This window comes from Triticum dicoccoides, chromosome 6A (genome assembly GCF_002162155.2).
Source record: "Triticum dicoccoides isolate Atlit2015 ecotype Zavitan chromosome 6A, WEW_v2.0, whole genome shotgun sequence".
Classification (NCBI taxonomy): domain Eukaryota; kingdom Viridiplantae; phylum Streptophyta; class Magnoliopsida; order Poales; family Poaceae; genus Triticum; species Triticum dicoccoides.
In genome coordinates this window covers 96673581-96683126 of record NC_041390.1, presented here as the reverse complement: position 1 = coordinate 96683126, position 9546 = coordinate 96673581, and positions in this window count along the sequence as shown.

Below are 9546 nucleotides of genomic sequence, written 5' to 3'. Positions count from 1 at the left end.
ATGATCATGGAGCCCCAAGATGGAGATCAAAGGAGCTATGTGATATTGGCCATATCATGTCACTATTATTATTTGATTGCATGTGATGTTTATCATGTTTATGAATCTTGTTTACTTAGAACGACGGTAGTAAATAAGATGATCCCTCATAATAATTTCAAGAAAGTGTTTCCCCTAACTGTGCACCATTGCGACAGTTCGTTGTTTCGAAGCACCACGTGATGATCGGGTGTTAGATTCCAACGTTCACATACAACGCGTGTAAGACAGATTTACACATGCAAACACTTCGGTTGACTTGACGAGCCTAGCATGTACAGACATGGCCTCGGAACACAGAAGACCGAAAGGTCGAGCATGAGTCGTATAGAAGATACGATCAGCATGAAGATGTTCACCGATGTTGACTAGTCCGTCTCACGTGATGATCGGACACGGCCTAGTTAACTCGGATCATGTTATACTTAGATTACTGGAGGGATGTCTATCTAAGTGGGAGTTCATTGAATAATTTGATTAGATGAACTTAATTATCATGAACTTAGTCTAAATTTTTACAATATGTCTTGTAGATCAAATGGCCAACGTAGTCCTCAACTTCAACGCGTTCCTAGAGAAAACCAAGCTGAAAGACGATGGCAGCAACTACACGGACTGGGTCCGGAACCTGAGGATCATCCTCATAGCTGCCAAGAAAGATTATGTCCTACAAGCACCACTAGGTGACGCACCTGTTCTCCCTGCAGAACAAGACGTTATGAATGCTTGGCAGGCACGTACCGATGACTACTCCCTCGTTCAGTGCGGCATGCTTTACAGCTTAGAGCCGGGGCTCCAAAAGCGTTTTGAGAGACACGGAGCATATGAGATGTTCGAAGAGCTGAAAATGGTTTTCCAAGCTCATGCCCGGGTCGAGAGATATCAAGTCTCCGACAAGTTCTTCAGCTGTAAGATGGAGGAAAACAAGTCTGTCAGTGAGCACATACTCACTATGTCTGGGTTGCATAACCGCTTGACTCAGCTGGGAGTTAATCTCCCGGATGACGCGGTCATTCACAGAATCCTTCAGTCGCTTCCACCGAGCTACAAGAGCTTTGTGATGAACTTCAATATGCAGGGGATGGAAAAGACCATTCCTGAAGTATTTGCAATGCTGAAATCAGCAGAGGTAGAAGTCAAAAAGGAACATCGAGTGTTGATGGTGAATAAAACCACTAAGTTCAAGAAGGGCAAGAGTAAGAAAGCCTTCAAGAAGGACGGCAAGGGAGTTGCCGCGCCCGGCAAGCAAGCTGTCGGGAAGAAGCCAAAGAATGGACCCAAGCCCGAGACTGAGTGCTTTTATTGCAAGGGAAGTGGTCACTGGAAGCGGAACTGCCCCAAATACTTAGCGGACAAGAAGGCTGGCATCACGAAAGGTATATGTGATATACATGTAATTGATGTGTACCTTACCAGTACTCGTAGTAGCTCCTGGGTATTTGATACCGGTGCGATTGCTCACATTTGTAACTCAAAACAGGAGCTACGGAATAAGCGGAGACTGGCGAAGGACGAGGTGAGGTTGCGCGTCGGGAATGGTTCCAAGGTCAATGTGATCGCCGTCGGCATGCTACCTCTACATTTACCTTCGGTATTAGTTTTAAACCTTAATAACTGTTATTTAGTGCCAGCTTTGAGCATGAACGTTGTATCAGGATCTCGTTTAATTCGAGATGGCTACTCATTTAAATCTGAGAATAATGGTTGTTCTATTTATATGAGAGATATGTTTTATGGTCATGCTCCGATGGTGAATGGTTTATTCTTAATGAATCTCGAGCGTAATGCTAGACATGTTCATAGTGTGAGTACCAAAAGATGTAAGATTGATAATGATAGTCCCACATACTTGTGGCACTGCCGCCTTGGTCACATAGGTGTCAAACGCATAAGAAGCTCCATGATGATGGACTTTTAGAGTCTCTTGATTACGAATCATTTGACACGTGCGAACCATGCCTCATGGGTAAAATGACCAAGACTCCGTTCTCAGGAACAATGGAGCGAGCAACCAACTTATTGGAAATCATACATACTGATGTGTGCGGTCCAATGAGTGTTGAGGCTCACGGTGGCTATCGTTATGTTCTCACCCTCACTGATGACTTGAGTAGATATGGGTATGTCTACTTAATGAAGCACAAGTCTGAGACCTTTGAAAAGTTCAAGGAATTTCAGAGTGAGGTTGAGAATCAACGTGACAGGAAAATCAAGTTCCTGCGATCAGATCGTGGAGGAGAATACTTGAGTCACGAGTTTGGCACACACTTAAGAAAATGTGGAATAGTTTCACAACTCACGCCGCCTGGAACACCTCAGCATAATGGTGTGTCCGAACGTCGTAATCACAGTCTATTAGATATGGTGCGATCTATGATGTCTCTTACCGATTTACCGCTATCTTTTTGGGGCTATGCTTTAGAGACTGCCGCATTCACTTTAAATAGGGCTCCGTCAAAATCCGTTGAGACGACACCGTATGAATTATGGTTTGGGAAGAAACCTAAGCTGTCGTTTCTAAAAGTTTGGGGATGCGATGCTTATGTCAAGAAACTTCAACCTGAAAAGCTCGAACCCAAGTCGGAAAAATGCGTCTTCATAGGATACCCTAAAGAAACTATTGGGTATACCTTCTACCTCAGATCCGAAGGCAAGATCTTTGTTGCCAAGAATGGATCCTTTCTAGAGAAGGAGTTTCTCTCGAAAGAAGTAAGTGGGAGGAAAGTAGAACTTGATGAAGTATTACCTCTTGAACCGGAAAATGGCGCAACTCAAGAAAATGTTCCTGAGGTGAATGCACCTTCTAGAGAGGAAGTTAATGATGATCAAGATACTTCTGATCAAGCTCCTACTGAAATTCGAAGGTCCACAAGGACACGTTCCGCACCAGATTGGTACGGCAACCCTGTCTTGGAAATCATGTTGTTAGACAACGGTGAACCTTCGAACTATGAAGAAGCGATGGCGGTCCCGGATTCCGACAAATGGCTGGAAGCCATGAAATCCGAGATAGGATCCATGTATGAAAATGAAGTATGGACTTTGACTGACTTGCCCGTAGAGCGGCGAGCCATAGAAAATAAATGGATCTTTAAGAAGAAGACAGACACGGATGGTAATGTGACCATCTATAAAGCTCGGCTTGTCGCTAAGGGTTATCGACAAGTTCAAGGGGTTGACTACGATGAGACTTTCTCACCGGTAGCGAAGCTGAAGTCCGTCCGAATCATGTTAGCAATTGCCGCATTCTATGATTATGAAATATGGAAAATGGACGTCAAAACGGCATTCCTTAATGGTTTCCTTAAGGAAGAACTGTATATGATGCAGCCGGAAGGTTTTGTCGATCCTAAGTATGCTGACAAGGTGTGCAAGCTCCAACGCTCGATTTATGGGCTGGTTCAAGCATCTCGGAGTTGGAACATTCGCTTTGATGAGATGATCAAAGCGTTTGGGTTTATGCAGACTTATGGAGAAGCCTGCGTTTACAAGAAAGTGAGTGGGAGCTCTGTAGCATTTCTCATATTATATGTAGATGACATACTTTTGATGGGAAATGATATAGAGCTTTTGGACAGCATTAAGGCCTACTTGAATAAGAGTTTTTCAATGAAGGACCTTGGAGAAGCTGCTTATATATTAGGCATCAAGATCTACAGAGATAGATCAATACTCCTCATAGGTCTTTCACAAAGCACATACCTTGATAAGATATTGAAGAAGTTCAATATGGATCAGTCTAAGAAGGGGTTCTTGCCTATGTTGCAAGGTGTGAAATTGAGCTCAGCTCAATGTCCAACCACGGTAGAAGATATAGAAGAGATGAGTGTCATCCCCTATGCCTCAGCCATAGGTTCTATTATGTATGCCATGTTGTGTACCAGACCTGATGTAAACCTTGCCGTGAGTTTGATAGGAAGGTACCAAAGTAATCCCGGCAAGGAACACTGGACAGCGGTCAAGAATATCCTGAAGTACCTGAAAAGGACTAAGGAAATGTTTCTCGTTTATGGAGGTGACGAAGAGCTCATCATAAAAGGTTACGTCGACGCTAGCTTCGACACATATCTGGATGACTCTAAGTCACAAACCGGATATGTGTATATTTTGAATGGTGGGGCAGTAAGCTGGTGCAGTTGCAAGCAGAGCGTCGTGGCGGGATCTACATGTGAAGCGGAGTACATGGCAGCCTCGGAGGCAGCGCATGAAGCAATTTGGGTGAAGGAGTTCATCACCGACCTAGGAGTCATACCCAATGCGCCGGGCCGATCAAGATCTTCTGTGACAACACTGGAGCTATTGCTCTTGCCAAGGAGCCCAGGTTTCACAAGAAGACAAGGCACATCAAGCGTCGCTTCAACTCCATTCGTGAAAATGTTCAAGATGGAGACATAGATATTTGTAAAGTACATACGGACCTGAATGTAGCAGATCCGTTGACTAAACCTCTCCCTAGGGCAAAACATGATCAACACCAGATTCCATGGGTGTTCGATTCATCACAATGTAACTAGATTATTGACTCTAGTGCAAGTGGGAGACTACTGGAAATATGCCCTAGAGGCAATAATAAAAAGGATTATTATTATATTTCCTTGTTCATGATAATTGTCTTTTATTCATGCTATAATTGTGTTATCCGGAAATCGTAATACATGTGTGAATCCTTAGACACCAACATGTCCCTAGTAAGCCTCTAGTTGACTAGCTCGTTGATCAACAGATAGTCATGGTTTCCTGACTATGGACATTGGATGTCATTGATAATGAGATCACATCATTAGGAGAATGATGTGATGGACAAGACCCAATCCTAAACATAGCACAAGATCGTATAGTTCGTTTGCTAGAGTTTTCCAATGTCAAGTATCTTTTCCTTAGACCATGAGATCATGTAACTCCCGGATACCGTAGGAGTGCTTTGGGTGTACCAAACGTCACAACGTAACTGGGTGACTATAAAGGTATACTACGGGTATCTCCGAAAGTGTCTATTGGGTTGCCACGGATCAAGACTGGGATTTGTCACTCCGTATGACGGAGAGGTATCACTGGGCCCACTCGGTAATGCATCATCATAATGAGCTCAAAGTGACCAAGTGTCTGGCCACAAGATCATGCATTACGGTACGAGTAAAGTGACTTGTCGGTAACGAGATTGAATGAGGTATTGGGATACCGACGATCGAATCTCGGGCAAGTAACATACTGATTGACGAAGGGAATTGTATACGGGGTTGCTTGAATCCTCAACATCGTGGTTCATCCGATGAGATCATCGAGGAGCATGTGGGAGCCAACATGGGTATCCAGATCCCGCTGTTGGTTATTGACCGGAGAGCAATCTCGGTCATGTCTACATGTCTCCCGAACCCGTAGGGTCTGCACACTTAAGGTTCGGTGACGCTAGGGTTGTAGGGATATGTATATGCAGTAACCCGAAAGTTGTTCGGAGTCCCGGATGAGATCTAGGATGTCACGAGGAGTTTTGTAATGGTCCGGAGGTAAAGAATTATATATAGGAAGTGCTATTTCGTCCATCGGGACAAGTTTCGGGGTCACCGGTATTGTACCGGGACCACCGGAAGGGTCCCGAGGGTCCACCGGGTGGGGCCACCTATCCCGGAGGGCCCCATGGGCTAAAGTGGGAAGGGATCCAGCCCAAAGTGGGCTGGGGCGCCACTTTCCCCTAGGGCCCATGCGCCTAGGGTAGGGAAACCCTAAAGGGGGGCGCCCCCTTGCTTGGGGGGCAAGCCCCCCACCCCTTGGCCACCGCCCCTCCTAGGAGATTGCATCTCCTAGGGCCGGCGCCCCCCCTAGGCTCCCTATATATAGTGGGGGGGAAGGAGGGCCTCTCACCCATGCCTTTGGTGCCTCCCTCTCCCTCTCCAACACCTCCTCCTCCTCCATAGAGCTTGGCGAAGCCCTGACGGAGTACTGCAGCTCCACCACCACCACGCCATCGTGCTGCTGCTGGAGCCATCTTCCTCGACCTCTCCTTCCCCCTTGCTGGATCAAGGAGGAGACGTCACGCTAACCGTACGTGTGTTGAACGCGGAGGTGCCGTCCGTTCGGCGCTAGGATCTCCAGTGATTTGGATCACGTCGAGTACGGCTTCCTCATCCCCGTTCTTTGAACGCTTCCGCGCGTAATCTACAAAGGTATGTAGATGCAATCCGATCACTCGTTGCTAGATGAACTCCTAGATGGATCTTGGTGAAACCGTAGGAAAATTTTTGTTTTCTGCAACGTTCCCCAACAGGACCAACACTTAGATAAGCACTGGCCCGGGGGGTTAAAATAAAGATGACCCTTGAGTCCGCAAAACCCAAGGGAAAAGGCTAGGTGGCAAATGGTAAAACCAAAGTTGGGCCTTTCTGGAGGAGTTTTATTCAAGGCGAACTGTGAAGGGGTTCCCATTATAACCCAACCGCGTAAGGAACGCAAAATCAAGGAACATAACACCGGTATGACGGAAACTAGGGCGGCAAGAGTGGAACAAAACACCAGGCATAAGGCCGAGCCTTCCACCCTTTGCCAAGTATATAGGTGCATTAAAGTAAACAAGATATAATAATGATATCCCAAAAATAAACATGTTCCAACAAGGAACAAACTCCACCATCACCTGCAACTAGCAACGCTATAAGAGGGGCTGAGCAAAGCGGTAACATAGCCAAACAACAGTTTGCTAGGACAAGGTGGGTTAGAGGTTTGACATGGCACTTTGGGAGGCATGATATAGCAAGTGGTAGGTATCGCGGCATAGGCATAGCAATAGAGCGATCAACTAGCAAGCAAAGATAGAAGTGATTTCGAGGGTATGGTCATCTTGCCTGCAAGGTTCTCCGAGTTGACGTAAGCTTGATCCTCGTAAGCGTACTCAGTGGGTTCCTCGATCACGAACTCGTCTCACGGCTCTACCTAAGGCAAGAACACAAGAAAAAGAAACCACAATCAACCACGGTGCAATGCGCAAGCAACATGAGGCAAAACATGGCATGATATGCGGGATGTAATATGCAATGCATATGCGTGCTCCGGAAGGAAAAGATTGAACCAGGCCTCAACTTGGCAAACCAAGAGTACCGCTAGAAAGATGAGTTGATTTCGGTCGAAATCGATATAAAGATCACCGGAAACGGATGCACGGTTTGCAAATGGCAAGCAAAACAATAATGGCACGATTCTGCGATTAACAGCACGATGCCATCTAAAATGCAACAAGAAACTAAGCTATTGCACTCTAACATTGCAACAAAGCACATGGCAGTGATCCACTCAAGATGCTTGACAAAAGATGAACACTGAGCTATGGCTAAATCACACAATAGTAGGCTCAAACAAGCATGGCAAAAGTGCAAAAGATAACAGCATCACAGACTTAGTGAAAATAACAACATGTCAGGATTTAACATCAGGAAGCAATGTTTAGAGCAAGATGACAACATGCTACAGGAACATATCATAGCAACACAAGGCATGGCATGAAAATACTCAAAGCATATAACAAAAGTCCCTTACTGACCATAAGCCAAAAGGGATCAGAAGATATTATGGCACCCATGTAAACATATCAAGTTTCGTTAACAGATTCAGACTTAGCAGAAAACTGGACATGGCAAAAACAGAATTACGGAGGCATGTTTGTGAGCTCGATGCACTCACCACAAGGCAACGAATGACAAACTAAGCATACAGCCAGCAAGAAGACATGATCAAGAAGCTAAACATGGCAAGAACAATCTCATAGCATGCATGGATCAACTACAACAACCTTGGCAAAATTGATTAATACGTAAACAACCTGTCAGGAACATTTTATAGCAAAAGTAGAGCAAGATTGAGTCATGCTAGGGTACTCCATAAATGCAAATAAAGACATGGATGGATCGAGCACAACCATATGCCCAAATCATCCTTACTGAACATGCTCAAAAGAGGCATGGATCACTGTAGCAACATGAATACATGGCATAAAAATAACAGCAGGAACATGACTTAGTGAGATTCTAAGTCCCTAAAATCAGCAACATCATGAGAGCTACTTTGCATGCTTGTGCTAGTCACCACATTGATAACAAAAATACATGGCATACACCCCTGTAAAGATGGCATGGCATAGCCCAAAACACATGTAGGGCTCAAGTTCATAGGAGGCACACAACAATCATGGCAAAAATGACAAATGCTCAAAAACTGATAAGAATCAGGAACTAACATTTTATAGCACTCTTGCAACAGCATTTAGTGCATCAAGATGGACCCAAACAAGCATTATGCAATGGAACAAAATTAAGAGCACATCCTAACGAACATTTTGATATATTGCACGCACGAAACGGAGATACGGATGCGGAGTTATGATGCGATGAACAGGGCTAGAACATGTTGCGGACTTAGGAAAAATACGAGGGCAACCCTAGATTTTTGGATCTGGATCTGGCGCGGTTCCCGATGATCGTCGTCGTTCTCCCGCGGTGGCCGGAGCTAGGAGAGCTCGGGGAGGAGGCCGGAGTCGGAGGGAGCAAGGAGGCGGGACGACGCGCCGGTGTCGAGTGGCGGGCGAGGAGGCGGCGGCCGGCCGTGGCAGACGCGTCCGGCCAGAGCGGACATGTCCGGCGGCGTGGATGAGCGGGGCTAGGGTTTCTGGACCGTGAATTTTGGAGGGGTGCACCTATTTATAGATAGAGGGAGTTAGGAGAGTCCAAATGAGGTGCGGTTTTCGGCCACACGATCGTGATCGAACGGCCGATAGGATGGAGGGGGTTTGGATGGGTTTTGGGCCACTTTGGAGGGGTGTTGGGATGCAACACACACGAGGCCTTTACGGTTCCTCGGTTAACCGTTGGAGTATCAAATGGTCTCCAAATGGCACGAAACTTGACAGGCGGTCTACCGGTAGGGTACCAAGGCCGCTTGGAAAATCTCAGTCCAATCCGAGAACGTTTAACACCCGCACACTAAAAGAGGCAAAAGGGGGCGCCGGAGGACATAGGAGTGCCGGAATGCAAAACGGACAACGGGGAAAATGCTCGGATGCATGAGACGAACACGTATGCAAATGCGATGCACATGATGACATGATATGAAATGCATGACATGGACAAAATGCAAAACGAAGACAAAACCCAACCACGAGGGAATATCATAACTTAGAGCCGAAAATGGAAAGAGTTGGAATACAAATATGGCAAATTACATACAGGGCGTTACAATGGCATCTTTTCAATAGCATCAACTTTATCTTTGTCAACTTCAATACCTCTTTCAGAAATTTTGTGCCCCAAGACAATACCTTCATTAACCATAAAGTGGCACTTCTCCCAATTCAAGACAAGGTTAGTTTCTTAACATCTCTTCAAAACTCGATCAAGGTTGCTTAAGCAATCATCAAAAGAGGATCCATAAATAGAGAAATCGTCCATGAAAACCTCACATATCTTTTCACAAAAGTCAGGGAATATAGCCATCATGCATCTTTGAAAGGTAGCAGGTGCATTACAT